A 14,040-nucleotide genomic window follows, 5' to 3' on the forward strand; every position below is an offset into this window, starting at 1 on the left:
AGTAGATCATATTGGATCATATTGGAATGGATTTCCCATGAGTTAGCATGATGTCATTACTGCTATTGGAAAGAATTCCTATATTCCTATATAAGGAAGAATTCCTTCCTTATTAAGGAATCCCATGAGAAATCATGTTTATAAAGATATGTGTACATATATTTGTGTGTCAGCCTGGCTCAGTTGGTAACACTCTCACCTGTGAGTCAGAAGGTTGTAGGTTCAAGCCTTGTGTCAAGACTTTGAACTCATACAGTTTAAGACATCACTCCAATGCAGTGCTGGGCATATGCTGCATTGTTGGAGGTGCTGGCCTTATGATAAGGTTTAGAAAAACAGTAGGTCCCATCTGCCGGTTCAGCTGAATGTTAAAGATCTTATGATACTATTTGAAAAGGGAGTTTCTTTCGGTGACCTGGCCAACAATCTCACCAAATAAAATTGGTCACTCACTCCGTGGCTGTTTGTGAGACATTGCTGTGTGCAAATTTACCATCGTGTTCACCCATAAAATAGACAGTCACTTCACTTTACTGTGAAACACTTTGAGGCATTCTCCCAGCGTGAACGGTGCTATATAAACTGTAAGGATTATTATATATATCTTATGGTCTGGTAAGAGTTATAAATCACAAGCTTCACTTTAAATAGTTTATGAAGTTATCTGAAGCCCTCAATGAGATTAATCTCTTATAACTGCTCCTTTATTCTCTGCATATTTTAAGATAGAGAATTGAGAAATTAATTTCAGGTAAAGATGAAAGTGCGAACATGAAAATATACTTTAAGCAATCATCAATTGGAAAACAGTTTCAAAATGAAGAATTCATCACTTGGAGAGGAGAGAAAGTAACTTCTCTCTTTCACTCTCATTCATTTTGGGCTGCCTTGTAGAATAATGTGTGCAGAAGATATCAGAAACAACCTGTTCCACAAAGTCAGAATTGGCTGTGAATCAGGAAAAGTTTGCTGCTTTCACAGATGCAGTTCTACAAAAGTAGTTTGTTTTCCTATAATTTATTATTTAAAATATGTAAGAAAATAAGAGAGATAGAATGAGGACAATTGATTTGGCCCATCGAGTTTCTCTTTTGCACAAAGCCAGGGGTTCTGACTTACCTATTTGTTTTACTGGGACATAATATTCAGTGAGCTCAGGAACTGATCCAAGGTGCCAAATTCCAGTAACCAATTCCAGTCCCAAATCCAGTATGTTACTTGAGTAAATGGGTCCAGACTGTTGCTTTTTAAATGTTGGTTTCTACTAGTGTTAATATTTGATGGCAGGACTGTAGGCAATCAGAAGCTGTGTTTGGAACAAAGCTATATTACCATTTTGAATAAGTATAACAAAGTGAGAATTGCCAGCTGGATGTTTCGACTCTATTCACCAGTCTCAATGGGAAATGGCCCACATTGGGTCTTTGAACCCTTACAGCCTAGTCTGATATAACTTTCAGCGCCTTGGGACGTCCTCCTGACGTGAAAGGCGCTTTATAAATGGAATCTTGTTGTTGTTGTTGTTGATACTCCAATGCAGTGCCATTGGTGGGCTGTATTGTAGGAGGTGACTGAAGGACGGCAATAATTCTAATAATAATAATAATGTGGTCACTCAATCCACGACTATTTCTAGGACACTGCTGTGTGCAATTGGCTGTGCATTTTGTCCACAAAATATACAGTCAATTTACTTTGCAGTATATTTTGTGAAGCGATTTGAGATATCTCGAAGACGTGATAATGTCAAATGCAAGGATTATTATTACTATTATTATTATTATTAAACCGAGGTCTCATCTGCCTGCTTGGGTGGACATTAAAGACCCCATTGGACTATTCACAAAAGAGAAGCAAGTTTCTCCTGGTGTCCTGACCAACAATTCCTCGATAAAATTTGTCATTCGTTTCATGATTGGCTGTTGATTTGCCCACAATATACACTGTCACTACACTTTGCCATAAATCCTGTGAAGAGCTTTGAGATGTTCAACCAACATGAAAGATGTTGTACCAAATGCAGGAATTATGATTTATTAAAGAAAAAGTGATAAAAATACATATTGGAACAGATGTTGCCCTACATGGTGATTTGGACGATAAAAATGGTGCAAGAGGACTTTTGGCTCTTTATGTATTTGTAACACCAAATATATCTGAGGAACAGCCACCCAAACATGAATTAGGCCAAATGTGATTATTGTGAAGAGGCCTGAAAAGGTTCAATTCAGTTTCACTTTAAAGTTCGAAAGCATTTTTTTTATATCCCGATCTATTGTGGGCAGTCCCACGTGGTTGCTTCTGGTGCAGTACCAATGTGACTTTATTGACAATATATGTCACCCCATTTTGATTCAACATTGCAATAATATTTAGGAGGAATTGTCCTTCTTCACCGAATTACGTTTGCATTGTGGTCAAGCTAGAGGCCTGTTCCAAACTCACCACATATCTCACACACATTACTGGCGCAATGGAGTCACCAGCAGCTGAACAGCATGTTGTTTATTTGCTGGGCTGCAGTAAATATTGGAATAAAATAGAAAGTGCAGCTGTGGCTCTGTTAGCTGTCTCCCTACCTCCTCAGCAGCTAAATGACAGCTCAAGCAAGGAGCAAAGGGCCCCTCTTTTGCCAAGTAAATTTAGCCTTGGGAAGGATGAACATCATATAACTCCTGAGCTGAGATTGTTGATGCCAGTCAATAAATCAGTCAGATTTTAATTATCAGATGCATGACAGGGAGCTGTGACAGGCTGCAGTCCACTGGAGAGCATTCCTTTGCAGGATCTGTACAATGGAACATCGCAACTGAAGAAAACCAGTCCATTTTGCACCAAACTGCTTCTAGACTTCAGCCTCTTATTTTTTTAAAAAAACTCTGGATTTTAAACAGTCAGAGAAATTTTCAGAACTCCTTCTGAAACAAACAACTTCAAAGAAATACTCGATTCCAAGCTCGGCGGGAGTAGACAGAAATGGAAGATGAATTGCAAATATCGCAGTTTTTTTTATTCGCTGTGTAAACATTCAGAAATGATGCAAATGAACAATCAGTTTGTCTAAATGCAAAGGGACATATGAGAAAGAACTAATTTTACACCATTGACTCTTTCACCTTTTTGGATCAGCGGAATTAGCAGCTGATTAATCAGCCTTGATTAGCATTTATTCCAATCCGCATTGTGGATGCATTGTGTTTTTTTTCCAAGAGTTTAGCAGTTTGCAAAACATTAAACTGCCAGTCCATCAAGATGACAGGGGTCGTAGCTTTTCTTTATGGAGTTTGAAATTAATAACACAGTTACGTTCCAACATGCCCTCACCAGTACTGTGGAACCTGCCTGTTTAATTGTAGAGGTGGCCTCACTAGGCCAAATGTTCTCGATGTTTAGTAGGTCTGAAAATATGGCTGTTAGAAGAGAAACTGACAGATGGCTGACAAGGCATTTTCAGTCATAACACACCAGTAAAACTTTAACTCAGAAGATTTAGCACTTTTTGCATTCTGCTAAGGGAAATGCACTCATGTGCCAATTTTATTTTTTAACTTCTAAACTGACGGTTTTGCCAGCTAATCACATAATTGTGATTTAAAAAATTGAATGTGCCAGTCTCATTAGAAAAGAGGCTTTTTTTAAACAAAAGGGAAACAATGCAGAACAGATAAAGAAGTCACTACAGCCCTAGCTCACAGATACACGTCCGTCAAGATTTAATGTGTTATCATGCACACACCATTACTGCAAGATTTTCCACTGTTTTGCCAAGTGTTCCTAAATAACAGTTTCATCATGAATCTGACAGCAGCCATAAAAAATTCAAAGTATTCCATATCAACGGTTCTCTTTGTCTGAAGTTATTAAAACATTAAATTTTTATTCTTCATTTGTATTCTGTTATGCAAAATAAGCGCTTTGATAAGATGTGTCTTCTTAATTGGGCCCTTGATGCTTCTTGGATCAGAGTTGTCAGATTAGCTGGAAAAGCAGCCTCACTGTTGAGCCAACACTATGCCAAGAGACCAATAGCTTTGTAGCAACGTTATTAACTTAGTGGGGCCAAATGGAGGGCAGGATGAGACTCAGGTGAGAGTTTGCATCTGTGCATGTGTTCTGCTTAAGCAGTTTTATCCTAGCTTCAGCGCCAATGATGGGAATTGGTTTGTTTGTTGTTTACGGTTCGCAGCTGTGGACTCAGCTACGTGGAACTTTCTGTGATTGAGACTTCAAAAAATTAAACGCTGCCGAAGTCTTCAGCAGGTCTTTGAAATCTAACTGTCGGAGATCACATTTTCTAACCTCCTGATGGCCACAAATGATTTTTAATTTGCAGCTGCCCTGCCCTGTCTTTCCTCACAAGCTCCATCCTGTCCTGATGCTGGCGCTGAGTGAGATTAGTGGGCTGATGTTTCACAATGCATTGACCAGGCCATATCATCTACCAAGGCAGTTCAGCCATTAATTACAACTGCACCAACTGTTACCCTCATCTCTAAACATAAAATAATGACAGACCATATTAGAGAGTAAACAGGGGTTCATTTCAAATATCCCAGCTCTCTCTGTGGCTATGTGTGGCTCTGTGTTACTGTGAAATCTATTTTAAGTGCTCCTGCGCAGATCCGCACAGATTGAATAAAAATGTTATCAGAATGAAAAGCTTATTGTTTTATGTTAAATGACTGGAAAAGAACTGTTTAAAGGTTACATACAATGTTAGAAAACAGACAGCTCTCTTGTGATGCACACCCAAGCATCCTGTGATCCATTCTTTTTAAAGATAGTTTTGTTATTTGAAGCTACAGTATTTAACTAGGGTAGCCCAATGAGATCGCACATTTCATTGATATTAATGCCCTAGGGGAAGCAGTGCAATGGGATGGATTTCCTTGAAGAATATTGGCTGTTCTGTGTAACCAGGGTTACATCCTACTATTTACAATTTGTGCCATGTGATGTAGTTCATCCACCAGGAAGAGTATGACCTTGAGGGCAGCAATGACATTGTGCTAGAGACTCGGCATCAGCCATCGACATTAAACTCTCCAAATTCACAATGCTCCATCCTAGAGACAAGAGGACCAAGCCAAGTGAGCCATAGGGTAACACTGCTTGTTCTCAGCTGGACATAAAAGCATAAGAAAGCATAGAATGAAAAAGGCCATTAAGACCAGCAAGCAGATTCCTTCCTCACATTATGTAAAACTCACCATTGTGGTCTCCAGCCTACCAACTGCCTGATCCCTAACAGTAATCAGTCAAAAACTCTGCATATTGTTCCATCGCAGAATCTCCACTACTCAACTCAAGCCACAGTCTTTTGTCGAGTATGCCTTTGTTTTAGTCTACAGCTTTCCTTTAACCTCTCATATCATCCTCAATTTCTTTCAAGACCTTAATCAACTGTTTCTATGGTGAGTCTCTTCCACATATTCACTCATCAGTGAGAAATAAAGAATCTTCTGATCTATAGTCCCATTCGAGGCGCTACCGTTTTGACCCTAAGATCTCATGGTCCAACAATTTGTCCTCCTCATATCATTGATGTAATCACCACATATTATAATAGTACAAGAGTGCTAATCTCTAAATCATTTATGAATAATTTGAATTGACCCTTGCAAAATATTGCTGGTCATTTTCTACCCCTTCCCCATGCTTTTTGCACTTCTCATGCCAGAAATTCCACCTGGTCTCAGCCTGTCAAATCCTTTTGTAATAAAAATGTAAGATTGTGCAGAATAGTGAACATTTTAAATTCAGTCTTAATTTGGCAGTTGGGTCTTTTTAATAACTACAAAAACTATTACCTCCTTCTAGTTCTTATTGGCCAGACAGTTTTCAATTAAACTAGCTAAATTACCATTAATTCCACAAGCTTTACATTTTGTCACTAGTCTCACATTTGGAATTTTATCAAATGCCTTCTGAATATCCAAGTAAATTCTATCTACTGAATAGTTCATTTCCACTAGTTTAGTTCCTCACAGAGAAAATCTCAGCAGATTTGTGTGGCTTGAAGCATTGCTTCTGAATCCATGTTAACTGCTATTTATGGGATCTGTGTTCATTGAATGAAAATTTTTGAAACCCAAATAACGTTCCCAAATATTTTCTCCAATTGAGATATGATACTCAATATTCTGTGATTTTCAGGCGCCAATGGGTAGGTGCCCTTTGGGAAAATGATAGGAGTGCAGTGTCCCATGGCTAGTTTGTGTTGTAACATTGGTATTAATCCACAGCAATTCCCTTGGCAACAAATGTATAATGGTGAAGGTGAAAGGTTGAGAAACAATGATCAATGGAATCCCACAAGGCAAAACTGTATGAAATATCTTTTGAAAGTAAGGCTTTAGCAGCAGTTGTTGAACATTAGCTGCATTAAGAAATGTTGACCTTTGACTGAGAAAACTGCCAAACGCATTTAATAGTGGCTATTTAGCACGAGCAAAGGTGAAATAGGAGATTCCATCAATATTTTGAGGTCTGGTATTGTTTCTGTGCAGCTAGTGTGGTTCCTGTTCTGCTTGCTGCTGAAGTCCCAGCCTCATTCCAAATCAAATCTGGATTTTAATTTATTAGTCAATTCTAGATGTAACTGTTATTGCGGACAGCCCTTAAATAGGCTGGTTAAGCCTTTACAGCTTTCAAACTTTAGACACCGCAGTTTCTGTCTGCAATACTTGTGGACATCTGTGGTCTCTGACTTCACAGCACTGCAATTTTGAGGTTGATTGCCTTTATTACTGTGAAAATTAAAATAAATAATTACATATTAAAATGTATGGCCGTTTTCATTGTTAGTGAATTAGTCTATTTTGAATTTGTAATTAAAACCAGGTTTCATAGTGTGTTGGACATAAAATTTAGTTGACAAATTCATTACAATTGAACAGTAATGACATTTCACTGCAATATTTTGTATACTTTGTACTTTGAAGCCAAAACAATTTCACTCTTCCGTATTATTTTCTTTATTGTAACCTGTTGGAATTTGGTAGACTAGCCTGAGGGCTTACTTATCAAATAAATAGAACCTGGAGAAATGGGGTGCATTAAGGAATTTATTATAACTGAACATTATATGATCTCAAGTGTCATCAAAAGGTCATTCGAGGGACAGCACTGCTGCTTGCCTCAAAATTAGCATAAAAACATGAACACAATTCTGCAAATTACTTACACAGGTACCATAGTCCATTCTGATAATATCACCATTGTCAGTCTACATACCTGGATCTCATTCAAAGAAGCAGTGTTAAAAGGAGACAAGTAATATAACTGCCATGCAGGCTACTTCCCTGCCAAAATATGTCAGTATGTGTCAGGCTCATCACTGTAATGATTGTGCGGGTAGGGTAAAATGAGACAATTATGCTAACTTCAGGTGAAAATTTAAACTACATCCAGCAATATATCCTGCAAGAGTGAAAATGGTGCAATTTAAATATTCCAGTCTTTGAATATTTTAGAGTTTTACGAGTTAAGCACCGTTTACATATTCCTGAATAAAATCTCACATTTAGTCCCATTTCTATCTAATTTTAATGAGCTTTTTAAACCAGTACTGAATCGAATGGGTAAACTTGTGATTCAACCTTTTCTCCAAATATATATCAGACTGTAATATGTGCAACTAGACGTACTGGTACCCTATATATCTGTCCGTAACAAACGCAAGGTGATGATCGCTAATATGGGAGAAATTACAAAGACAACCTTAATTGGATTCAGGAAATCCAGTTGTTGAATCTATATTGCATTCTGCCTATGTGAATAGATGAACACTGCTTAGAGATGGCTGCAGAAACGTAGTTAGCTTCTTAATAAATATAAAGGTTTATGGTGCTGTTTGCCACTTCTGTGGTGGCTTGTATGTTTTCAGGATTTCTATAAAGACCTTAAACTAATGAACTCCCAGGTTCAAAAGGGAAAGGCAGGGAGCAAAAAGAAGATGGACTAAGATAAAGTTTGCCCTTCAAACATTCTCCCCTTCTCCTGGAATCTTAGTTAAAAATCACATGGGTAGAAATGATTAAAGCTGATTTGAAAGAGTTGGCTGAATAGTGTGCCAGCACTCTCTAGGTTCACACTGGAAAATAGTGACTTCAGTGAGTCTGCGTATGCGTGTGTGTGTGCATGTGTGATGGGGGGGGTGGGGAGTGAACTAGCACCATGTAATCTTACGCAAGTAATTTATGCTAGCTTCTAAAGATCCTTCCTCATCTTCAGAAGATAGGATATGTTGAAAGAGAGAAAGAGAGAACGCACAATTTTATAGTGTTCTACATAATTAGCTTAATTTTTAACACATCAGCTTTTGGCTTTGTACATTCCTTTCTATCCATGGTAAAATCTCGACAGGAAGGTAGTGCAATGAGTTGGAGCTTACCAGGGACATCTCCGTGTCTGCAACGTTCCCGGTTTTAGTTGTAGGCTATTATGTTGAATGCTGAGAAACCTACCGAGAGGAGAGAAGATGAGACAGAAAATCTCCACAGACTGCTGGCTGTCCAAAGCGAACAGGCTCTCAAGGCACTGAGGGGAAAAATTGATGGGGACGGGGTTGAGGAAGAAACATATATCCACTCAACACGAAGGTGCAACATTTTAAAGAAACATCTTGGCTGCAAGAGCCAGGCATATTTACATACATTTTTGATACTGTGGAAATATGTAGATGTGAATACATGTCAGCGTATCCACTACATGCAAATGTACAAGTACTGACTAGTGGCTTTGGGTAGAAAAAGAGACGACTGTGAAATGTTGACAGTCAAAGCGATGCGAGACCTTTGACAAAGAAAGTAAAATGTGTTTGTGCACTACATCTTCAAATTTGAAAGACGAAGTGAAAAATCTGGAGCTGAATGCACTTGCTTATGAGCTCTGTCATTTCATTATAAGCACGGATCCAAATATGGGGAATATAGCTGCCAAACAAGTTTTGTATATGACTCCCTAGATAATCTGGTTTTATAAAGTCATGCATGCAAACATTGTGTAGTATAAAATCCAAAGGCAGTGTGCAAATTAGCTTCAGCCATAGTTGTGTTCAAGGAGTGGTCATGGTTTAATTCAATGGAATTCATTCAGCCTTTTAATAACAAATAATGATCTTAATAATAATAATAATCCTTGCATTTGATATAGCGCTTTTCACGTTGGGAGGACGTCCCAAAGCGCTTCACAGAACACACTGTAAAGTGAATTGACTGTATATTTGTGGGCGAACGCGGCAGCCAATTGCGCACAGCAATGTCCCACAAACAGTCGTAGATTGAAAATGATCAATTTTATTATTGTTTTTGGTTTTAGAGGGATTATTATTAGGCTCTGTGTGGAGTAAGGAAACTTGCCCAAGGTTTCGCCCTCTGCCTGGAATTGAACTCAGGTCTCTCACTTGTAAAGCGAGACTAACTTCATGCAAAACTAATAGGCTTGTTCAAAACACACGGCTTATCTTAGAGATCTCCAGTAACAAGCTCACACAGGATCACAAGATTGGTTTGGATGAAGAAGGCCCTTTGGCCATCCGATCTCATCCTTCCAGAACAACCACCCTACCTTCCCCTCCATCACAGTAACAAGCTGCTTTTTAGTAGTGGAAACTGATCGCAAGTATGTTAGTTTTCAGCTTTTTAAAGTGTTTTTTTTGAATCAGGTTTTTAATGTGATAATTTATTTCTTGTCCGAACAGGCTTGCGGCTGTGAACCAATTCGCAAATTGCTGTGGAAGCTTTCAGAATCGCAGAATGTAAAATGTTTTATAATGGAGGGATGCGTACCACACGTCCTCTTATTTTCCTACAAGGCAGTGCTTGAGTTGACGTATTACCTTAGTCACTGCTACTTTGTAATGTCATTCCCAATATCTGGATATAGTCAAATCTTCCCAGAAGCACTATTCAGCATTCTATTCTAGTCAAACCATAACTGGTTATGGACAATCTGGACAGAATAACAAATACTGTGGTCATGTATGCCTCATGGCTTTATTGTGTAGAATTTACATGATTGTAATATGAATACCTGATTCTGAATTGTGGTTGAGCTTTACAACTGCACTAATATTTTATATCAAAGTGACAGTGTGACGAAGAGAACAACTATGGGAGTTGCACAGTACATATTCATGGGCTGATTGCAGTCTTAGCACAGAGAACCTCATTACACTGCTTTGGAAAGTTATCCCTATTATTTGGGTGTTTAAAATGCAGCAGATTGACCACAATGGTAAATATTGGGACTAGTCTATTCATAATCTCAGTCTGCTTGTTTATTTTAAACATATAGCAGTCTGACACTCCCCCCACATACACACTTACATGCTCCAATTTACAGTAGCTGATGAATGCTTAATACTGTTTTTTTTATAAAGCATTTCTTTAAAGTAATATCTTTTTAGCATGCCTAAAGCATTATATTAGTCCATATTTTAGTGGCTGTACTAGTTTTGACAGTCCCTGTTCTTCTATAGGTCACTTCCGAATTCAAAATATGGGAATACTAAATTATTTATTTGGCAGTATCCATTTGGCTCGCTTCAGTTATTTGAATTCCTCTTTAGCTTTTTGTAATCTCTAGAAAGCTGTAATTTATTCTGCCACTTTTGTAACCAGTTGGAGAAAAGCATTATTTTCGGAAAGATGTAACCTTTGAGATAACATCACAGAAAAGCAAGGTTCAGAATTGATTCACTGTAACATCAGGTAGAAATCAGGAAAGAGAGGATACATTATCACAGCCCAGTGGTTAGGTCCACAATCTGCCTTCATATTGCCAAGAAGCCTGACCGCATAACTCGCAACTGACACAAAATGATGTTATTTGGGGTCATCGACAGTAGAGAGAGAAGTCGTAAACCATCGTCAACAATTTCTATTCTGTTAATAATCGTGGCTTTGCTATTTTGCAAACAGGTCCACTCTGGCTGTCCAGGTGGATGTTAAAGAGTCCATGACAAAATTGTTTTTCCCAGTTACTTAAGGAGCTGCTTCAAAGACTGAATAAGGTTATTTGATTTACACTGTGTGGCTAATTTTATAATTGCAGAATAAATAATGTTATATTTTATTTGAAAATACTTGTGTAGGATGCCGCGATATTTCAAAGTGGACAAATGATCTTTTGCCTCATACGACTGTAAATCTAATTTTACACTAGCACAAAAAGATCTCTGTGGACAATGCGTGCGACAATTTCTAACAGGGTTTCTTGGTAAGGAAACATGAAACACTTGCAGGAACTGTACTCTTATGCGATCTTTCAGAATGGACTGGGCATGAGATGAGCACAACATTGTTACAGTTCCCAGAGAACGTCCCTACTCATTTAAAGAATTCCTTTAGAAATCTCCGCATGTTAGACCCCATCATTTGAATGAGTGGAAAAGGTGACAAACAACAGTGTTTCAGAACGTGTTATGGCAAGCATGGAGGTGTTTTGTGCACGATGTACCCAACATTTATCGGTTATCTTCCTGTTCAGTGACCTGCTCAAAGGCTTTAATGCAGGTGTCGTTGAACCTCCAGCTACTTCAGGGATAGGAAAATCACAAAAACAGGGCTCATCTAATACAGTACAATAATGACCAATAATGACCCGTGCAACAAATACTTTTTCTGTGTGAAACTAGAATATAGATCATTTTTTAGAAGAAGTAATCCACTGTCAGAAGAATTTTTAAAAAAAAAACTACGATCATGCCTTTCTTCAGGGGAAAAGAAAATCCTAAACTTTTGAGCCGTGGCTGTTTAATTTATTGCTACAAGTAATTGCTTCTGCATCAAACAAAATGGCAGATTCAGCACTGGGCAGAAACAAAAGCTACATTTACATATATTGTAATTTAAGTGCGACACTTCAACTCAGTACCAAGGCACTAAGGCTGGTTAAATTGCAATTTTAGGCACAAATGCAAATCTGATGCCGTTCACATAAATCTGTCACTAGTTAAAGTATGTAATTTGTGCTATCAATGTTATTAATGCCCATTCAGACACTGTGTTCATTTGCAGAAGAGCACTAAAGTAAGTCCAAAATAAATAGAACCACTCTTTAGAATCTCGTCATATCCTACAAAATGAACAAGAAATATGGGGGTAAAAAAATTTCAGTACCTGTAAACCTCGTCTTTGTGCTAGTTAACCCATTCTTTGTGTTAGTTAGTGCAAGGGTGCTAGAGGGTGTGGGGGAAAAGGGCAGGGAACTGGGAATACGATGGAGAAGCCATTTCAGGGAGCAAACAGCAACATGAAAATGGGCTGAATGATCTCCTGTAGTATCATACTATGGCTCTAATACAAGGAATGGATAGATATACCACAGATTTTACCCCAAGAGTATCTTAAAAGTATCCAGATTTGACAAAGAAAAGGAAAAACCCTCAACACTACATGGTGATGCAAAGTATTGCAACAAGGCAAGATCTAAGAGCGTGCAGTTGACATACACCCTTTGAAGGGCAAGTTATTTGAATCTGTTTATTTGATTTTTTTCCAATTTCAGCTAGACTTGGTGCACTTCGCAGTGTTTTTATCAACTGTTTGGCTGTTCCACAAGAGGGTCAATCAAAATGAGGGTAAGTCATAAATAGCACTTCAAAATAGCACATAGCAAAATGAATTGGAAAACAAACATCAGAGATGATGCATCCAACTGCTATATCAAATGTGTGCTCACAAATCTCTCTGAAGTAATTCTTTGCTTCATCCCCCCACCTCAAAAAAAAACCTTGGCTCCATCCCTGACTAGATCAAAGAATCTTTCATGTAAAGGACCATGTCAAGTCTAAACAATATAATCATCGCTGGTTAGAGCACATTCTCTTCAATGCTGAAACCTGGATTTAAATCCCACACACAGAACAGATAATGATCTGACATTGTCAACGAAGTGTGAGGGGAATTCTTCACAGCATCTGATGTATACCCCATGCCTGGCGTGATAGAATATTGCTTGGGTGGGGAGGGAGGAAATATAGCACAGTACTTCCGCTTTGTGGGCATGAATGAGAGAACTTACTACCAATTATATTAGTTTCACTTGCCAGCTAGCTTCTTATCACTCCCATTTGGAGCGCAAATACAAACACACAAAACAAAAGGGAAACAGTAAAGATCACGAGGCTGGTGATTTAGTATGACTTTTAACATCTAACAAAATACTACTGGGACTGGGAGTCCCATGTATCAGTAGACAATGAGTAATACAATGACACCTTCATGACATCTTCACTATACATTAAATTTTCCATGGCTGGATAGTGTACAATAAAAGGACAGATATGTCATTCTTCTTCTTTTGTTGTACAGAGTGGATTGGTTGAGGAGATGTCAGTGGTAGGTATCAACAGATGATACAACATACCACTTTAGTCAAAATGAGCTCTCAAACTAAGATCTTTTGAGACATACAAGACAGCAACTAGATCTGTTCATATCTTCCAGCCCTAGGCGTTCTTTTGCCTTTCCTCAAGATGTCTTTCAATAGCACATTACTTAGTAAGCTGAAGTTAGCTTCTTTTTCTTCTGCCACCTGGACTTCATATTCAGGCTTTATGGATCTGTGGCCAAACTGCTACGATCTTTCCTTTGCAACACTTACGTGAAAGAAAACATTGATTCTCAACGACAAGTAGTGGATTCCTGTAGCTCAGTGGTTAGAGCACTCGCTTTGCAAGTAAGACACTTGGGTTCAATTCCAGGCAGGGCAAAACCTTGGGTAAGTTTCCTTACTCCACGCGCCTAACAATAATCCCTCCAAAACAAAACAATAATAAATTGGTCATTTTCAATCCACGATTGTTTGTGGGACACTGCTGTGCACAATTGGTTGCCGCGTTTCGCCCACAAACATACGGTCAATTCACTTTACAGTATATTCTGTGAAGCGCTTTGAGACGTCTAGAAGATGTGAAAAGCGCTATATCAAGTGCAAGGATTATTATTATAAGTAGGTATCAAGTTGAGTGATTTGATCGTCTTATTCTTTATTTCTGCATCTAAATCCAAATGTATTGATTTCCTCTACTTT

At 38.3% G+C, this 14,040-nt stretch overlaps 1 long non-coding RNA gene across 1 annotated transcript in view; it reads right to left on the bottom strand.

Annotated features, from left to right (window-relative positions):
• LOC103176039 overlaps nt 1–14,040 on the bottom strand; it is a 102,703-nt gene that overhangs the window by 46,008 nt on the left and 42,655 nt on the right. The window lies entirely within an intron of this gene.

This window comes from Callorhinchus milii, unplaced genomic scaffold (genome assembly GCF_018977255.1).
Source record: "Callorhinchus milii isolate IMCB2004 unplaced genomic scaffold, IMCB_Cmil_1.0 Scaffold14, whole genome shotgun sequence".
In the NCBI taxonomy this organism is placed as follows: Eukaryota; Metazoa; Chordata; class Chondrichthyes; order Chimaeriformes; family Callorhinchidae; genus Callorhinchus; species Callorhinchus milii.